The sequence below is a fragment of the Acinonyx jubatus genome, chromosome C2 (genome assembly GCF_027475565.1).
Source record: "Acinonyx jubatus isolate Ajub_Pintada_27869175 chromosome C2, VMU_Ajub_asm_v1.0, whole genome shotgun sequence".
NCBI lineage: Eukaryota > Metazoa > Chordata > Mammalia > Carnivora > Felidae > Acinonyx > Acinonyx jubatus.
Window position 1 is genome coordinate 147,927,299 of NC_069384.1, and position 20,071 is coordinate 147,947,369.

Here is a 20,071-nt window from a genome sequence, read left to right on the forward strand (position 1 = left end):
CACATAAACAGTGAAAAGTGAGATTCCATAGAATGGCAAGCGATATGAAGAAAACAAAGAAAGTTAAAGGGATAGAAATTGACCAGGGTAGGAGAGTGGTGGTTGATATTACATAGGCTGGTCAGGAAAGGTCTATCAGAGGAGGTGATATTTGAGCAGATCCCTGAATAATGAGAAGAGGTAGCTAGACTCTTGGGGAGTGGGTGTCACGGAGAATTTCCAGGTAGAGGTAATGGCAGGTCTAAATGCCTTGAGGTGAGATCAAAGATGAGTCTTCAGTTTAAATGTGCTGCAGAGGTAAAGTCAATTCTGGAATATCATATTTTCTGGAAGCTGACGAGGACCATCCTATTGTCTGAATACGTAGCAATACATTTCAATACAGTCAGCTCTCCTTTGGTGAGTGATGGTGGCTTCTGACAGGAGAAGGAGGAGTCTGGAATAAGGGAAGGATTCACGGGGTAGAGGAATTGAGAAGGAAGCTGCATGCATTTAGGTTTACAAGTCCAATATAAAAAGCTGAGGGTGTTTAGATTCTCCACTTGGTTGTGGGATTACTCGGTCTTCAGCCTCCTTCCACTAAAGCAGGCATTTAAGAGTGGCTGGTTCACGTCTTTAAGGATCTGTTCTAAGAAAAACACCCAGCAGGACTGGCTATGCTTCCTACCTTAAAGATGGGGGAACTGGATGTTTCAACTGGCATCCCGAAAATAAGTAGAGATGTTAGGAATTGAATTCAGCCATTGGAGAATCTACTCCATATGAAAGCCAACCTCCAAGATGGCTCCACTGAGTCTTATTTCCTGGTATTCATGCCCCCGTGTGCTACTCTCTTACCGAATGAAGGCTGGCCAATGTGACCAGAAGATTATGGGGAAAGTGACAGCGTGTGACTTTTGAAGCTAGGTCACAAAAGGTATTGCAGTTTCTGTTTTGGGAGCACTCACTCCAGGGGAAGCCAGCCCCCATGTTGTGAGGGTTCCTGGGTGGTCCTGCAAGGAGTCGCACGGAACCTGCTTGGGAGTCTTTCTCTGCTTCTCCCCTGCTTGTGTGCAAGTGTAATGACTCTCACGAAAGAAAGGAAGGGAGAAAGAAAGAAAGAAAGAAAGAAAGAAAGAAAGAAAGAAAGATTAAATAGATATATATATAATTTGGTACATAACTATACTAAAATTTTTGTTTATCTGAAATTTAAATTTAATGCTCTGTCTTGTATTTACCTGACAACCCTACCTCATGGAAATGAACTCAGACCCTGCCCGCATCAGCATGGTCCCCAGTTGGAAGCCACGTGAGTGAATCATGTTAGATTTTTTTTTTAATGTTTATTTATTTTTGAGAGAGAGAGAGAGCATGCGCGCATGAGTAGGGGAGGGGCAGAGAGAGGGAGAGAGAGAGGGAGACACAGACACTTAGCCAGCTGAGCCATCCAGGCGCCCCCTGTGAGTGAATCATCTTAGAAGTGGATCCTCCGGCCCCAGTCAAGCCTTCAGATGATGCAATCGAGGCTGGAAACTTCTGAAGAAATTCCCAAGTCAGAACCACTCCACTAAGCAACTCCCAAACTCCTGGTCCACAGAAACCGTGAGACCTAATACATGATTGTATTGTTTTAGGCCCCTAAGTTTTGGAGTGATTTGTTTTCTAACATTAGATAAACAATACTTTCCATAAAACTCTATTAAGCCTATGTTAGTCCCTTCAGGCCACTGTCACAGAATATCATAGACTGAGTGGCTTATAAACAACAGAAATTCACTTTCTCACGGACCTGGTGACTGGGAAGTCTAAGGTGAAGGCACCTGAGAACGTGGTATCTGGTGAGAGGCCGCTTCGTGCTCACGGATGGCTGTCTTTCTTCCGTGTCCTCCCATGGTGGAAAGGTGCCAGAGTTTTCTGGGGCCTCTTTTTATGAGGGCTCTAATCCCATTCATGAGGACTCTGCCTTCACAATCTAATTACCTCCTCCAAATACCACCACGCTGGAAGTTAGGAATCAACATATGGGTTTGGGGAAGATACAAACCTTCCTCACTGCCAGGGACCGTGTCCACAAAGACGACTAAGGCAGAGTTTCCGGCCTCGAGGAGCTCAGAGTCAGGTGGGGAAACAAAGGCGGACAGGATTTGTTGACCCGGTACCATGATCAAGGGACAACAAACGGCCTGCAGGACAGCATGACTCATTCTGGCAGGGTTTTCGGCGGGGGGGGGGGGGGGGGTGGGGGGGTGGGGTGGGGGCTCCCAAATGAGAGAAGTCTTGAAGTAAATCTTTCGGGAAATCCTAGTTCCTCAGGCAGGTGGGGGAAGGGTGAGGAAGCCAGATGGTCATTCTGGGCAGAGAAAATGGGGAACCACAGGAAGCTAGTTTCACTGAAACGCAGCGTGTGTGAATGGGGACCCCGGCCACGTGGCTGAGGCAGCACCGGACCAGCAGTCACATAGGCTGTTCCTGGAGGGACAGTGGATTAGTAGGTGCTGTGTTAGAAGGCTGTTGCCGTGGACGGAGAGACAGTGATGTTCTGGGCCTGGGCAGTAACCCTGGGATGGAGAGGAGACAGGACAGGACTGACAGGGCCTCCTTGCCCAGTGTCCAGCAGGAGCAGCTGCTCCCCGAGTTGTTTGTTGAGTGAGTGACAGATGGGTGTACAGGGGGCTGACTTGAGCAGGGCTGTCTGCATATTGATCTGAGAGGCCGGGGCCGGATTTCCCCCGAAATGGGAGCTCGGGGTGGATTTTTGCAACGGGCACGCGGAGTCCCACGTGTGAGCCAAGAAGTTCAAAACACTGTCATCCCTGGGGTTTGAGGCTGATCTTCTAGCCCACAGGGGTAACCTGTGACTCTGGCGGTGGCCCTAGGTGTTTTCCGTGGGGCCCGACTGGGAGGGCACCTAGGACATCTGCAGAGTTTCAGCCTCCCCAGGAGTGACTTACCCTTTTGCCGTCCACGTGCTGGGCAGGAAGCCTCTGGACGCAGTTAAAGGGCTCAGGTACCTGGGGGGGGAGGAGAGGACACAGGGAACACTGGGGTTGAATTCACAGCTCCCATCACGGTGGCGGGGGCCTTCATTCCTGCTGGAAGGTGATTGGTTCTGAGGAGTAACAGTAACTTTTTATTTTTTATTCTTTTTAATTTTATTTTTTAGGGCACATCATTTATTGATTTAAGTTCAAGTTAGTGAATACGCAGTGTGGTTCTGGTTGCAGGAGTAGCATTTAGTGATTCATCTCTGACCTACAACGCCGAGCGCTCATCCCGACAAGTGCCCCCCCCTTCATGCCCATCCCCCATTCTGCCCCTCCCCCCACCCACCTCCCCTCCAGCAGCCCTCAGTTTGTTCTCTGTCTTTCAGAGTCCCTTATGGCTTGGCTCCCTCTCTGTTATCTCATTTTTCATTCCCTTCCCCTGTGTTCATTGGTGGTGTTTCTTAAACTCCACATATGAGTGAAATCATATGGCATTTGTCTTTCTCTGACTAGAGAAGTAAATTTCCTTTTAAAAGGGCTGTGTGTGTGTGTGTGTGTGCACGCACATATGCACACACAATTTTGGGTGGAGCACAGCTTGACACAGAAGGTAATGGGATTTTTGCTTTAGAAGCTTGGCAGTTGATTCTGTACAGAGTGAAATGAAGACACCACAGAGAATGAGACAGAGATTCCATGGAGCCGTCCTTCAAACAACAGGAAACTAACACTTATTAAACACTTCCTAGAGGGGCACCAGGCTGGCTCCCATCAGAATGGCATGCGACTCCCGATCTCAGGGTTGTGAGTTCGAGTTCCATGTTGAGGGTAGAAATTACTAAAACCAGAATTACTAAAAACAACAAAAAAAAGGGCTCCTGGGGGGCTCAATCGGTTAAGCGCCCACTCTTCATTTTGACTCAGGTCATGATCTCACGGTTGGTGGGTTTGAGCCCTGCATTCAGGCTCTGGGCTGATGGTGCAGAGCCTGCTTGGGATTCTCTCTCTCCCCTTCTGTCTCTGCCCCTCCCCTAGGCGCTCTCTCTCTCTCTCTCTCTGCCTCAAAATAAATAAACTTAAAAAAAATAAAAAATCAGGTCATCTGGGTGGCTCAGTTGGTGGAGCGTCCGACTTCGGCTCAGGTCATGATCTCACAGCCCGTGAGTTCGAGCCCCATGTCCGCTTTGTGCTGACAGCTCGGAGCCTGGAGCCTGCTTCGGATTCTGTGTCTCCCTCTCTCTCTGCCCCTCCCCTGCTCATGCTCTGTCTCTCTCTGTCTCAAAAATAAATTAAAAAAAAAAAAAAAAACATTAAAACATTTTAAAAAGAAAAAACTTAAAAAAAATAAAATAAGGGAATTAAAAAGAAACATCTCTTGGGAGCTATACATACATGATCTCATTTAATCCCTACAGTTATTCCCAGGTTAGGGGTGCGTATCTCCATTTCTCAAGGTTACACAAGATAGAAATGACAGAACTGAAATCTGAATATAAGTTTCCAACCCCGGAGCCTTGATGGTGTCATGATTCCTCAAAGATGGGCTTCTGAAGCCTTCAGAATCCCCTTCCTTCCTCTTCCATCGGCAGCCAGAGACCTTTCCAGTCCTGGAGGGCCATCTCTTCATTCCCCTGAGCCGATGTGGTTGGTCAGTCTGGGACGCAATGGAAGCCAGGTGACTGATGGGAGGTCAAGCCAGAGCATTTTCATGCATAAGCCCCTTTCTTTTCCCCTCTCAAGGCCTCAGGGCACCAGCTTCCAGGAGGGTGACACCTTCCCCAGGATTCACTTAGGGAGCCTCTTTCATGTGTTGGGCAACATTGCCTCAGAGCTCAGTAGTTACAATAATCAGCGTTTATTGAGCCATTGCTATTTGCTAGACTACAACCGACAAGATACCTGCATCATCCACTAACAGCTCTGAGGTTGTTACCTTTGATCCCTCTTATTCTACAAACCAGGCAACAAGGCTCAAAGAGGTGAAGAAAGGCATCTCAGAGCCCGACCTTGAATCTGCTGTGGCCTGAACCCAGCACCCAAGCTCTTAAGCACCAAGCTCTGCTGCCCCGGAGGGAAAGGGAAATGGGCCATTCTTTCCTGGGCAGGATGGTCCCTCCTCCGATTCCTCTCTTGGTTGTCCTAGAGGAGAGCAGACCCAGTGCCCACAAGCAATGGTGGCAAGTGTTTGCTGAGAGAGAAACCGATCCTGGGAGTGCTGGGCCGTGTAGCCTCTGCATGGGCTAGCCCCACGTCAGCGCGGGCTCCTTCCTCTCTGAGCACTGTGGTCGGGGTTGACCTTTGCTGGCTGGGAGCTTCTGCAGGGTAGGCGTGTGTGTGCGCGTGCGTGCGTGTGTGTGTGTGTGTGTGTGTGGCAAGAGTCGCCATGCCTTCCTGCCACCTGCACTTCATGCCAGCTGTCCTGCCTCCTTGGGGTACCAGAAGGCTCCCTGAGCCTTTGCACTCTGCCAGTCACGTGGCCCCATTGCCATTTCTTTTCTTCGGGAGCATTCACTGAGCTTTGCCAGGAGGTGAGGAATCTCAGGGGCCAGGAATGGTGACCAGCTTTCCTAAGGTCACAGAGCATGACGAACAGTGACCCCTGGGGCTTTGACACCTCCCTTTCCTGTTTCCAGGTGAACCAATAGCCCTGTGTGTCTTTCTTCCGTGGGGGGCCACGCACCTCAAGCCCGACCATGACTCGTTGCCCAGAACCAGGATGACCCCACAGATGGCCTCCCTGTTACCCTGCCCTGCCTTCAAGCTGCTCCAGATTCTTAAGGCCTAGCAAGTGTCTCTGTTGGGGGTGTTTTCCAGCCCTTGAGCCTGCCGCCCTGACCCTCCTGGAGCTGAGACCCCTCCCCAGCCCCTGAACCCGGCCAGGAGTGTGTATTACCACCTTAGCCAGAGAGATGGCTGTCACTCCGGAGACTGGGAGTCAGCTGGAGTTCTCCTCCTGGGATACTGGCCTGGCTGCAGCTGAGGGCAGGAACAAAGGCCCAGGTCCGTTCTCATTCCACACAAGCCTGAGCCTCAATGTGAGGCATTAAAAGCCTGGGTCTTTGATGGATCGAAACGGTTCCTCTGTAATCACAGCCTCTTGGCTCTATTTTTACAATCCTTGCTTTGGCTCTCTTCGAGGCAAGGCTCTCCTGGGAGCTTGCTGAGTCAGACTGTCCCCAAGGGAATCCAGGGGGATGCTCGCCAGACGGAGCCACCTGTGAGGCCCTTCCTTGTGGGCCTGTGGTCACCCAGGCCTCTTCCATGCTTCCTGGAGACATGGAGGGGCAATTCCGGGACCTTCCGGGGCCACTGTCAAAGAACCGTGACCCGTTGGTGACCCTGGATTCAGCTAATGCCACATGTTGGGGCCTGCGGGGTCTCCTCAGGACCCCAAGAAGCTGGTGCAAAGCCGAGTCGTGACAGGCGAAGATACGTCGGCCTGGACAGAGCCCAGGTCTCCACTAGCCAGAGCATTCCTTCTGGAAGCCCACGGTTGTTCCCCACAATCTCCTTCCTCTTTCCCTCAGCCACAATTTCCCTTCTGTCATTATTTTATTGTTTTGTAAAGAGATTGATGTGGAGCCAGACTCCATCGGCTACATTTAATTTGTGTTTTCTTCATGTGGAAAGTTGCCCTGGCTGTGTATCCTGGAGAATTCTGGGCTTGGTCCTTCTCAGGACCTGCTCCTGTCAACAGTCACTCTCTGTACTTCTGAAGGAGCAGAGCCTTCGCCCCTGAGCACCAATGTGCCAGGGTGAGTAGGCCTCAGGGTGTTGGCTGAATTTTCTGAAGCTCAGAGTCCCATATGACTAAACAAGGGAGAAGGGACTTGGGTCTCAGAACAGGGGAGTCCCACCCCCAGGCCACTGGGCACCCATCCCATCCAATCCCAGAGGGCATAATCGCTCCTGCCTGGTGTAAGGGGAAGTTTTAACTGACGCGAAACATCAGGTTGGTGTGAACAGCTCACAAATCACAACAGGAAGTACATTACACAGTTGGGAACAAGTGCTGTGGAAATTTTGTTCGCAGAAAAAGGAGGGAGAATGTTACATCCTGCCAGTCATTTATACCAAATGGTTAGTTTGATGTGGAATAATTAGCTAATTTATTTTTCTTTCAAGTTTCAAGTTTTGCATTTGTTTGGGCTCCATTTATTTGAATGTCACTCTTTTTAGCATAATGGCATGGTATGTACATATAAATGTGTCTGCAAGCCTGCAGTCTAGAAGGAGATCCTCCCCTCGGTGGTTTTGCTTTTATTCTGCAACCAGCAGGCCGCGATGTGTCCAACTGCGCCTTGTGATTGCTTGGTTTCCCTCCAGGACCTCATCACAGCCCTCCCCACGGAGGGAATATGATCCCTGAGCTTGGCTGGGGGACCTTCTCAGACACTGTCGATGCCATTTTCAACCAAACGTATTGACTTTGCTCTATTTTTTGCACAATGCTGCTGCATTTGGCGTTTCCTACAATGGGGTTTCCTAAATGGGGGGGGGCGTTGTTTACTAATTTATTTGTTTGTGTTTATTTAATTTCTCTTTCGGTTCGGGCTCTACCAAAAACCAAACCCTAGACCAGGACTTGGGTGCTTACAGTTTTTTGCAAGGTGATTCCAGGAAGTAACGTAAGGAAATGGGGAGAGTGAGATAAGAAGAAGACAAGCCAATAAATGGTGAGTTCTTAAAGCAAGTAAAATTTCTGTGGGCACCTAAGTAGTCGTTCTGGGGGGTCCCTATGGAACTGTGTAGAATACACCTCAAAAGAGGTGCATTTTTATACCAATCCCCAACCTCCTTTGATAGGGGGTCTATCCTGGGGATGTCAATCTCCCCAACCCTCTGAGCTGTGCTTGTGTGGCCTGAGTAAGCTCTGGTGGCTTTGGAGAAGCTCCAAGGCAGGAAAACCCAGAAGCTCAGTAAGCCGGGTCACTGTTAAATGCAAGGATTAGCTCATCGTAGATGAACGAAAAGATGTGACGAAATTAGGCAAAGAAGGCAATGAAAAACAACACGTTTCCCTCAGGTCTTTCTAGCAGCCAGTGGGAGGAGGGAACCTGATCAGTTATACAATTTATATTGTCCACGACACAAGTAAATCTTAGGCAAAGTTAACCTTCCTCGATGGTCCTTGGAGCAAAGGCAGGGCGCACAAAGGTGACACTGGTATCCCAATGGTGAACGCAGTGGCTGATCTTCTCTCTGTATGGTCTAATGGATGAAGAGTCCGCCCTCAAAAAAAGACAAAAAACGTAATGCTCTTGAACAGATTGTTTGGACAGGATTCTTTCAGTGAAGTGAGTGAAGCCCAGCGAACAGCGGCCTTGGTCGGCTCGTGTGCTTTGGAAGTCAGGAGTGGACTGACTTCAGCCAAAGCTGGATGCAGGGATTCACGTTTTCACCATAATTCAGTCTCTGTCTACCAATTCCTCGGTGCTACTTTCCTCTGTATGGCTTCATTTTCCAGATGTTCTCTCTGTGGATGGAAAGGTGATCCTTGGCAGCTCGAGGCTTACGTGGCCCTTGAGAAGTTTGCTCTCCCAGCATCAATATATGAAGTGTCACTAAAGCATTCTGATTGACCCTGCTGGAGGCCCATGCGGGCCCTTTCAACATTTATTCATCGTATGAGGGCTATGATAGGCTGGCCCTGACCGTGTGTCCACCTCTGCAGCCAGAAGACAGGCCCGTCTCTGTGATCCACAGACCCTTCCATCACAGTCATACGGGATGGAAAAAAGAAAGGCGAGCAGCCAATGCAGCAAAGCCCCTGTACCCACTATAACTTCTCAGAGTTGGGGTTGACGTTAATATTCTAGGGGAGGGAATGACACGATACGGTTCCCACCGTGCATCGTGACTGGGGATGATTTTTTTAAGTGGTCCCAGGGATGTAAAAACAAACCTCCTGCTTGCTTAAAAAAATGGATGAAACTACCGTCTAGAAAAAAGAGGGGTCTGGCGGAGCTCTTGGTGCCCCGTGCATAGCCCTTTGGTGTTACTGTTCCCATACATGTTGATGGCCCCTGCAATTGCGATTGTTCTCAGGGCTCTCACCGCAGGATTGTGTTTGACTTGTTTGTGGGCACTGGAGGTAGTTAACGTCCCCAGGAGCATCCATCGACAAATTGGGAATTGGAAGATAAAAGCCCCATCTCAGTGACACCAAAGCGTGGTCTACACTGTTTCCTGGAGGACTCTGGTGTGATTATAGATGTAATCAATACTTCCTACACTGGCTTCCTTCCATTCTCTCTCGCCTGCTCACCCCATACTGGTGCTTCCTGGGATCACTTCCTATAGACTGTTTGTATTTAAACCCTTGTTTCAGGATCTGCTTCCCGAGGAACCCAACATCAGCACACATACTCATTCATTCTTCTTATTTCCGAGATCATTAATTCCTCTCCCCCACCCACTCCCCAGTTCTCCAAGATTAATAAAGTCTGCATTCCGAATTGACAGCTTTGTGCTGCCTATTTAGAGATGAACTAGGTTACCCAAAGGTAGGAAGAGGTCAAGATGATCCTTCTTAGATTGGAAATCGCCAGCAGGAGCAGATGCCTGAAAGACAGAAAGATGGACGTCCTTTAGCAAACATACCTCCCATTATAGCTCAAGGTCTTTTTCTGCTCGATGTCCAATTATAGCGGCAAGACTTATTGCTCCGCTTTAAACTGCTATCAGTTATTTTAGAGACAGCACAGCCAAAGAAAGAGTGGAGCCAGCCCTCAGCAAGGGTTTGCAACCTGGATTCCTAGCCGACAGACCAAATCAGCACTCTGTTCCTGAAGGCACAGGGAACGGCGGATTTGTAATAATTTCCAATGGAGTCCAGACAGGTTATATTACAAGAATGAAGATAACTCCCCTGCCTGAAACGTATGGATTTATTTCCAGGCATACCTCTGTCTGGTTGAAGAAGGACCTTCATTTAAATGTAAATGTGGGTTTTCAATGTGCTCCCGGAGAAAGAAAAATACTGAAGCGACCGACATCCAGGACCTGGGGGAAGGTGTTTAGGGTGGGTCCTATGAACTGAAGGGGAGAAGGCGCACGAAGGGCAAGCAGTGAAAAAGATAAAACGGAAAGGGAAAGAGAGCAGGTAAACTGAGGATTGGACAACGAGATGTCTTACGGCGGGATGGGTAGGTTGCAGGAGCTCATGGGCCGACTAGAATAGTGCTGTCCCGTGGCAGGTCTGTGATGGCAATGTCCTCTGCCTTGTCCCGTTCACCAGTGGCCATGGAACACTTAAAATGTGTTACCGGAGAACTGAATTTTTGATGTTACTTAATTATAATTAATTTAAATTTGAGCAGCCATATGCCTAGAGGCCATATTGAACAGCAGAGGACTAGAAGCTTGTAGTTTAATAAGGAGGGTTTGAAAACCGATTATTGTTCACTCTGAGATATATTAGGCCTGGTGAATCTCCGTGTAGCTGGAGAAGGGCAGATCAGAATTACTTGGAAGGCTTTTTTTTTTTAATGTGTATTTACTTATTTTGAGAGAGAAAGAGAGAGAGCATGAGCTGGGGAGGGGCAGAGAAAGACGGGGGAGAGAGAATCCCAAGCAGGTTTCGCTGCTTGTCAGTGCAGAGCCTGACGCGGAGCTCGGTCCTGTGAATCGGGAGATCACCACCTGGGCCCAAATCAAAAGTTGGACACCTTAACCGACAGAGCCACTCAAGTGCCCCTGGAAGGCTTTCTCAAACAGCACACGCACACTATTATTCTGATAAGCACCACCTCCCACCTCGGGAGGAAGGGCCCTGCCCAGGTCTGCGGTGAGCTTCCCTTTGGGAGTGTGTGTCACTCAAGGTGTTAGAGCAGCAAAATAAAGTTGAGAACTCTTGGCTTACTGGGCCAGAAAAATGGAAATTTTCCTACCTTTATTTGTCCCCCAGGGACTAGGAAGGAGTATTTCCAGTGAATCTTGATCTACAGGATTCGTGATGATGAATTCCACTTTTGTGTAAGACAGATGGGAAGCTGCATATGTACTCATCCTGCTTGTGCTGAAGGCCTACTGTGTGCTCAGCTCTCTGTTAGGCACACGGCTTATCACGGAAGGGGTGGGGAGGTAGGGAGGCGAGCCATCCAGTCCCGGCCAGACATTCATGAAGGTTCTCAAACGGACACTTATGATTTAATGTCATTTACCAATCCAGGAACTCTTTCTGGAATGGCAGCATCTGTTTCGTTTTAGTTCCATGAGTTAATCTAATTTGGTAAATAGAAACACGGAAATTTTATCAAAATATCTGTGAACCTCAGCTGGGCTTTTCTTCTCATCTTGGCCACACTTGGGCGATCTGGGCTGGGCTCACTCGGGTTCCTGTGGTCAGCTGGTGGGTTGCTTGGAACTGACTTTGCTCCTTTGGCTGTGCTCTCTTGTATGTCTGATACCTATGGTGGGATAACTGAGCCCACTCCGCCCCCATGCTGTCCCTCATTCTCCTGTTGGCGAGCCTGGGCTTGTTCCCATGGCAGAAGCCAGGGGCCCCAGGCAGCAAGCGGAAGCCCATAAGATCTCTTGAGATCTAGGTTTGAAACTCCCACATATTACTTCTGCCACATTGGATTAGTCAAAGAAAGTCACATGGCCAGCTCAGCTTTTAAGAGTAGGGAACTTTTCCAGTTCTTGACTGGAGGAGCAGCTAAGTCACATTGCACACGGACGTGGATACCAAGAGGGAAGTAATTGTGGATTTTTTTTTTTTTTGCAACAGTTTATCCATAAGGCTCAGTGGAGCTCCTTGAGATGGGAGTCTAAGGTGATCTAGGGGGGATGGTAATATTTGAAGTTTTAATAAGACATTTGTATTCAGAAGAGAGACAGATACCCTTGTGTAGAAATGTACAACTTAGCTGGGAAGGAAAGCAAGCACATGTGACAAACACATCGCCATTGACCCCACCTTCATCAGGAGAGCACACATGGAAGGTTTTCTTGATAGAGGGGAGGGTTTAAGCTAATCCAGCCTCGCATTTCTTCCTGTCTCTTTTCTGAGCTTGAGTACAAATTTAGATTTTTGCAAGACAGCTGGCTATGGTTTAGATTTTCCTAGACAACTCTGGAATAGAAAAAATTGATAATATATTTGGCAACATAAGTCTCCTAAGGTCCTAGAGTCTTAGCTTTTGTTAATTTCCTGTTGTTATAATGACTTTTTGGTTGCTCCCATTTGCGTCATTTTATCTACGTGTTTGGGTGTTTGTTTTTTTTTTTAATTTTCAACTCATCGGTGCTTTTTTTTGTATATTGCTTGGATGTAGATAGATAAACTAAAGCAATATTAAGAAAGTTGAGTAGGTATGGTAAAGTAAGGTAATGGTGCATACAAAGTTGAAAAGAACTTATGCTAATTCAATAAGCGATAGAAAGCTATGGGTGCTCAGTAGAAGTGACCAACGGTCGGTGTCCTAGACACTCAGCACACTGTATCCCTCTGTGACCTCCAACTGCCGTCCCAGCTGTGGAGTGGCGATCCCTTGCTTGGTTGGCTCACAGGCACTGTCTCTTCAATTTCTTACAGAGAAAGCATCTCTAAAGCGTGGAGTTCCTTTGGGTGAGGCACCTTAAAGAAACAGAAGGGAACAGCCCTGACTTATCTCCGGGTTTTGAATGACATCAACTCTACCCAGATTACTGGAGAAACAGCAGAACCATTTCCTCAGCAGGGTTTGAGGGAATTTGTTTGGACAGATCCAGGAAATACAATTTGATAACTCAGGGTTTATCTCATCCTCCCCTGTCAAATTGGAACCTTTCCTAGAGCAAGAAATGCAGTCAAGAATTGCAGGGTGAGTTAAAATGTATAACTACACAGGAAGGATCATTGACTTCATTTCTCATTGGCTGTCAGGGAGCAGGTGCTCTGGGGCTAGACAAAGAAGAGAACAGAAGGCAGAGGAAACCCTTCTCAGTCCCTCCCCTATTGCGTTTGGGATCTGAGCTTACACGGAGTGAGGGAGACTCTCTTTCTCTGATATAGTCTACAAAAGTATTTTGTTTTTATATGTCAGCTAGACCCTTGCTTTTAGGTAGGACCCATGAACCTACAGTAGCAGCATCACCTGGAAACTTGTTAGAAATGCAGATCTTGGACCCCACCCTACACCTGCTGAATCAGAATTCACCTTTAACAAGATGCTCTGGTGATGAGCATTCCACATTAAAGTTTGAGAAGCCCTGATCTAGAGAAATCTCTTTGATAATCAGATGCAGAGACTATTCTAGACAGGGCTTGGCATTGACTCGTGTTTGAGTCACGGCACTGCCCATCATTAGCTCTATAACCTTGAACATCTTTTTGTTGTTGTTGTTCTGGAAACTGACATAGGCAGTAGGATGCCTTAGTGAGCGAAAAATCACCCTTCTGTTCAAGGAACTTATAATCAGGCAGTAAATGGATCTTTGGAAGTCATCATGATGAGTTTCATGATAAGAGGAAAAGTCAAATGTTATGAGAACATAGATAAAAGGTATATAACCCAGTCTTAAAGGCAGAGATGGCTTCCCAGAAGTGATATTTAGACTGGTGAGCTTCAGTTAAGGAGCACAGTAGGGCGTGGCAAGGGGAAATGATGCACATTTACCAAAGTGATGGGAACAGAAGCCACATTGATGGAGCTAAGGAACAAATGGGAGGTGAGGAAGCAGAAAGCGTTCATAGTCAAGCCTTTTTAAATGTTTCTCCTGAGGATTAGCTGGAGAGAACATGGGTTGTGGGAGGATTTTTCCACAAGAAAGAAATCTGATTATGTACAAATACTGATGGAAATGGACCAGTGGAATGGAGAAGGGGTAAATGAAGGAGGAAACCCCAGAGACTGGAAGGGAAGAGACCCAGAACCCAGGGGTTGGGACCAGTCGCAGGCAGGAGAGGGGTTCCTTCCTTTTGACTAGAAGGAAAGAGAAGACAGAAGCAGATGCAGGTATGTTTGTAGGGTCAGTAACAGGAAGTCAAAAGAATCCCTCTCAGATGCATTCCATCTTCTGTAGGGAGAAGCAAGTAAGAATACTTGCCAAGAGGGAAGAAGTCTGAGGAGAGTAGAAAGAGATTGAAACAGAGGCTGTAAAAAAAAAAAGAGGAAAGGGCTGTTTCAGGGCACACAGAGGTCTCTCTGGGCCCCTCTGATGATGGAGAACTTGCTGTGGCACCAGTTTGCACGGTAGGGGTGGTTTTCTTTAAAAGTGCTCTTCAGCATTAAGTATAGGCTGAGACACGGAGGCTGATATAAAGCTGGGTTTTTTTTTTCCCCAGGTGTGTGATGAAAAGACAATGACACAGGAGCTGACAATTCTGACAAGAATATGACAGACCATGTTATGAGAGAAATCAGTCAGTCTCTTTCCTCCCACATCCCCTCTGGTGGGCACATTGGTTATTATGGGTCCACTTGGGCCCCCGATTCATATAGGCTGATGCCCTAACCCTCAGTATGACTCAGAATGTGACTGTATTTGGAGACAGGGCCTTTAAAGAGGGAACTAAGTTCAAATGGGGTCGTTAGGGTGGGCCCTAATTTAACATGGCAGATGTCCCGTGAGAAGATTAGGAGACAGACAACAGACAGAGGGTTGACTGTGTTAGGGCAAAGCAAGAAGGTGGCCATCTGCAAACCAAGGAAAGAGGCCTCAGAAGGAACTACGACTGCCAACACTTAGATCTCAGATCTCCAGCCTCCAGAACCGCAAGAAAATTGATTTCTGTTGTTTAAGCCACCCGGCCCTAGCAGACTGAAACATGACAAGTATGTATTGTTTTATGCACTGGCTCATGCGGTCTTACCTCCCCCATTGGGCTGTCGGTGGGAGGCAAGGGTGGGCACCTGACCCCACTGACCCCTGACTACAGGCCAACCATCAAGCCGTGGTGTGCGAGTTGAGTCATCAGAACCTCTACTTTGGGAATTTGAACCAAAACACGTGGATGTGTGGATGTCGTTTGTGTTTGAATGCCGGGGATCCCAATAGACCTGGGGCTAGAGTGGCCCTTTGGGGGCCATGAACAAGTTAATGAGATGGTAAAAGAAGTTGGTCTGCAGACTGAGAAGCAAATAGGTAGGTAGAAAGAAGCACCAGTGAGAAAATAGCACCTAAGATATGGAGAGAGCTGGAGTGGCCCTGACTCCTGAGATTTCAATCCCCACAGGCCTGGATTAGTTTCCAATCTTTGAACTCAATAAGACCTCTCTATAACTTTATAATAACTTTCCCTGGAGTGAGCACCCCCCCCCCTCCTTAGTTGGATGGGAAGGGACCCGAGGGAAAAGATGATTTACAGCAAGAAAGTGGAGAAATCAGGGACCTGAAGTTCCTAACTAGGTTGAGGAACAAGAGGGGTGGGGTGACTGGGTAACACGTTCCTTTTGTCAAACCTGCCAGTTCTGAACATCTGTGCGTGTCAATGGGCCATCGGCCCATTATCAATCCAGTGTGCTATTCCTCACAAAGGTCTTGGTTACAGGACAAATCTCTTATTTCAAAAGAGGCAAACTGGAGAGATATTTTGGAATAAAGAGTACTCTGGTCTTGAAATCAGGCCAAGTAGACCACTGCCCCTCCTTCCTTTGTATACACAGCATTCACCTTGTCTGCACTTCCTGGGGCCAATAATCCAGCTTCTAGGGAGTCTCTCTGGGTCCTCGCGGTAACCACAGAGAGACCTCCGTCCTGCGTATGTGCTGCTTACGTGGAAAGGGGTGCAGCATCAGGAGGGGCATCCCTGCAGTATGGTCCATGTCAAATGCAAGGGTACGGTGGTTGGTTGAACCCTGTAGTCCAGGCCTCGGGGTGGTATGCCATGCCCAGCCCCTTGACCTTGGTGCCTGTGCTGTGTCCTCTCATGACATTAACCCCTTGCGCTTTATGCTTTCTGGCTCATTGAATACAACCTTCCTGTCTCACCGGATCGCAAGCTGCTTGAGGACAGGACACCTCTCACCGTCCTCGTGGCCCCTTTGGTGTGATCATAGGGCTTCGTTTGGAGCGTGTGCTCCACAAATATTTGTTGGCATAAAGTGGAATGCCCCGTCCCCCACAGCCGGCCAGGGAATGCGGTTGTCTGACTCCTTACTGGGGACACAACAGTTGTCGCGATGTCATTCTCTGCTCTCTGACTTGTTCCCTCGCCTCTGTTCAATGCATTCCTCTGGGATTTGGAAGAGATAGAGGCACCCACAATTTGTGTGTCTGCTCTGAAACACGAAGGTACTTTGCAGTTATGAGGCAGTAACTTTGCCATTGTTTTTATCGGAAATGGTGACAACAAGGCAGTGATTGACTCTCAACTGCCGCCCCGGGATTTCATGATCGATGGCGTGGCCGCTTTTCCTGTCACCATCAAACGTCGCTTGGCCTTTCGCTGTGGGAATTATGGGAGTCGGAAGGTGAAGAGGGGCACATCTGAGGCTACCTGGATTTATCAGTCTGGTTTTCCAGCAGGAAAAGGGTCAGGCTTCATGATCAGTGAGAGACTATTTCCCCCACGGCCCCTGCCATGTTCAGGTGGCTTCTCAATGTCGATATGGGATCCAGGCAGGTGCAGCGAGCCACAAATAGGATGTTGGCTGATTGGTAACGTTGAACTTCCACTTGGGAAGAAGATTAGCTATAGAAAATGCAATTACCTTTGGATCCCCCAGTTATGCAAATTTGGACAAAATCCCACGGGACTGGGCTGGTTTGTCTTCCTGTGGAAGAAAGGTTTGTCAGCAAAACAAACAGATGAAACAAAATTGCAGGTAGAGTGTTCAGACATCTTAGGAAATCATTTCCCAAGCCCTTTAGCAAAGACTATATGTAAATCAATAATCAGCTGGAATATTTACTTACTAAAGCCGTTGGTTTTCAGCTTTCTTTTTATTTATTTACTTTTTTAGACAGGGAAGTTTTTTTTAAGTCTTAGACAAAGCAGAAGAAAGGGGAAATCTCTGAGGCGAAAGTGGGCTGTGGGACCCTGTACGCTCAGATGTCCTTTCCTATCTTATCCCTCTTTCAGGGCCGGCGCTGGCCCCCCAAGCACCTCTGCAGAGACCCGGGATGCCAGGGAGGCCCATTTACAAGCCAGCAATTCAAAAGGTGAGACCTACATTTGGAGCTGTTTGATAAGCAGTTAGAGTTACCGTGCTTACTTTCCAGAAACGAGATTGCTTCTGAACAAAGCATTCTCTAACTGTGGCTTTTCTTTCACCAGAGACTTGTTCTCATTCAAACAGGCTTTGCAATTAGCCCGGACAATCCTTTGGAGTTCTTCAAACAAAACAAGGGCGGAGGAAGGGAGGGAGAGAGAATAATTAGCGGGGATGCAGGTGATCCCGGGTCCTTGGAAGAGCGGCAAAGTGAAGGATGGGGTTGCCTGGGTCCGTGTCGGTGACAGGAAAGAAGGCAGCGAGGGAACAGGGCACGGCGTTAAGAGATTTCAAATGGTTGTTCCCAGGAGCCAACGCAAATACTTTTCCAAAGGCAGTGTCCCGCATGCGTGTGGCATATACCTCCTGGAGGCTGTTCCACACTATACGGCCCCAGGGCCAGTGATTGAAGTCCAGTATCGGCCCCCTAAGCCAGACTGCCCAGCAGCATAGACCAGAGCCCTTGGTCTGGTTGCTGGCTGACAAATCAGAAAGGCCACTGTGAGGGGCAACCTGACCAGCACTCCCAAGCATCTGTCTGTGGCCAAAGTCCCCAGATCCTCCGAAGACTGCTCACCCTCCCCTCCTCGCGGCACCACGTGGCTGCCATATTTTCCACGGATATATCCTGGAAGATGGCTGGGGGGACTCCCAAGCAGACCGTGCATTGTCAGTGCAGAGCCTGATGCAGGGCTCAAACTCACAAAGAGTGAGATCATGATCTGAGCCAAGGTTGGGCACCTAAGTGGCTGAGCCACCCAGGTGCCCCCATATTGTGGAAATTTTTCTTGTCCACCAAAGCAGAGAGAATAGCATACTGAAATCCTATGGATGCATTACCTAGGCATCAACATTCAGCAACATTTTGCTCATCTTGTTTCATCTACATATCTATATCTGTTTTTTTTTTTTGCTAAAGTGTTTCAAAGTAAATCTCAGCTACACACACAGACACACACAGACACACACACACACACACACACAAATAAGAACTTTTGTTTTTTAACACATCCATAGTGTATTATCACCAGCCCGGATTATCTAATAACCTTTGTTCACATTTTCCAGAATATCTCAAGAAAACTTTTACAACTGGTTGGATAATATCAGGGTCCAAACTGGGTCCACACATTGTTGTTTTCAATACATTTCCTAAGTTTCCATTAATCTGTAACAGCTCCTCCTGTCCCGTGTTTTCAAAGTCATTTCCATGTTGAAGGAATCAAGTCCGTTGTCCTATAGAATTTCCCATCTCCTGGACTTGGCTTCCTTCCTTCTCATAATGTTGTTTAGCGTATTCCTCTATCTCCCGAACTTCCTGTGCACGGTGGTTACCTCCAGATCCTTGATTAAAGCCCGGGTTCATTCTTTCTGGCAAGAATACTTCTTAGGGAATATTGTATGCTTCCAATTGTATCATAGAAAGAGACGCATCATGCTTATGGGAACTTCCTAGCGCACATCCTCATTAAATACATGGTGTCGTTTTTCTTAAACTTAGTATACTTTTCTTGAATCTCAATTGGACAGCATTTGTAACTTCTTACCGTTGACTTTAGGTATTAGCCCAGAGTCACGAGGAACCCCGGAACACACCCAGCAGATGAACCCCTTGGAGATCAGCAGGTATATCCACAGTGTATTATCCCTAGAAATAATAATAGGAAACTACTTCTGAAGTTTCACTTGTGGTCCACACTTATCATTATGCCCGGCTGGTGATTTTTAACCTCTCGAACCATGGTGAAGTTCTGCTTGGCATGGAACAGTGCCTGGCATCGAACCAGGTGCTTGTGTTACACACTCATTCTCGGAGCCCCAGGGGGTCAGGCACGTTCTTAATAACAGAGCAACCACATTCACAGATGTGAGCTATGGGTTTTCAATAAGCAATGTGTAAGTTTGCACGCATCAGTTAACAAAAATTCCCCGTGTCATCTAAACAAGCTTGCATAAATTAGCAACAGCTACGCTCTGCGGTGATATTTTATTATCGTCCTGGAGCTCACAACTAGGGTTTTAGGCACTGGAGATAAAAATGTCCTTCATGCTGCAAAGGCTTCTGGTGGTGTCTCCAGAAATTCAGGCAGATACTCGAGGGCTGTGGTATCTCAAAACGTAATGCTTCTGCAACCACAGAGAACAAGGCAAATGTGAGATTAACCCAGGCTCTGCCTGTATTCTTTCTTTCCTACCTTGGAACCAAGGAGGCAATTTTCATTTGTTAGGGAAAGTTACCCCACCGCTCAAATTAAATGACGCAGTTTTCAGGATCAGGGGCTTCGAATCCGCATATCACCTCAAGGAGCCTACTGTGCGGATCTGTCTTATGGAGACATGATCCATTTACAGGGGAGAGGGGTTCCTCTTCTGAGTGAACTTTTGAGTTTTCATGAAGATTTCCTTGAGAATCCGGAGCCATTCAAGGGAATGATTCTGTCGGGCACTGGAAGGAAGTGTGTGCCAATCACACCCACGTTAGATTATCCTTGCAGAAGAGACCAGTGGTGTTTATTGGATTCGTAGAGCCGAACCCAATCTGGACCCTGAACTTTGCTTTGGTTGAGCCCATTCTCAGGTCTGCATTGGGAGGTCGACTCCAGAGCAAACTTCTGGAGGACAGCCACACTATCATAACCAGTTGATTAATTCCCAAGTGGGTTTTCAGAGCCCTCCTCCCGGTCCGGGGGCAAGTTATCTCTGTGTCTCTGTTTTTCCACTATCACAGGGGAAACAGCAGCCTAGTTCAGAGGAAAAAGATGATTGGAAAAGCAAAGTGAGAGTGTTTACCGACACGTTACAATTCCGTGAGCCTTGGGGCTCCCTTCCACCATGGAGAAAAGTTTTATTTACCTTTCCATGATAGGAAAACATGCACCCCAGTGACTTCGCCAGCCGCCCCCCCTCCTTCCAGACTGCATCCAACTGCACTGGCGGGAAGTTGCTGGGGAAGGCGGCAATGCA

The 20,071-nt window shown here is 47.8% G+C and overlaps 1 long non-coding RNA gene across 1 annotated transcript in view; it reads left to right on the top strand.

The window, feature by feature from the left end:
* The window catches only part of LOC113594138 (uncharacterized), a 72,447-nt gene that overhangs the window by 45,320 nt on the left and 7,056 nt on the right, over window positions 1–20,071 (top strand). Inside the window, exons 3-4 of the long non-coding RNA XR_008298072.1 lie at window positions 14,239–14,728; window positions 16,978–17,057. This is a non-coding gene — a long non-coding RNA (uncharacterized LOC113594138). The remainder of the gene's footprint in view (window positions 1–14,238; window positions 14,729–16,977; window positions 17,058–20,071) is intronic.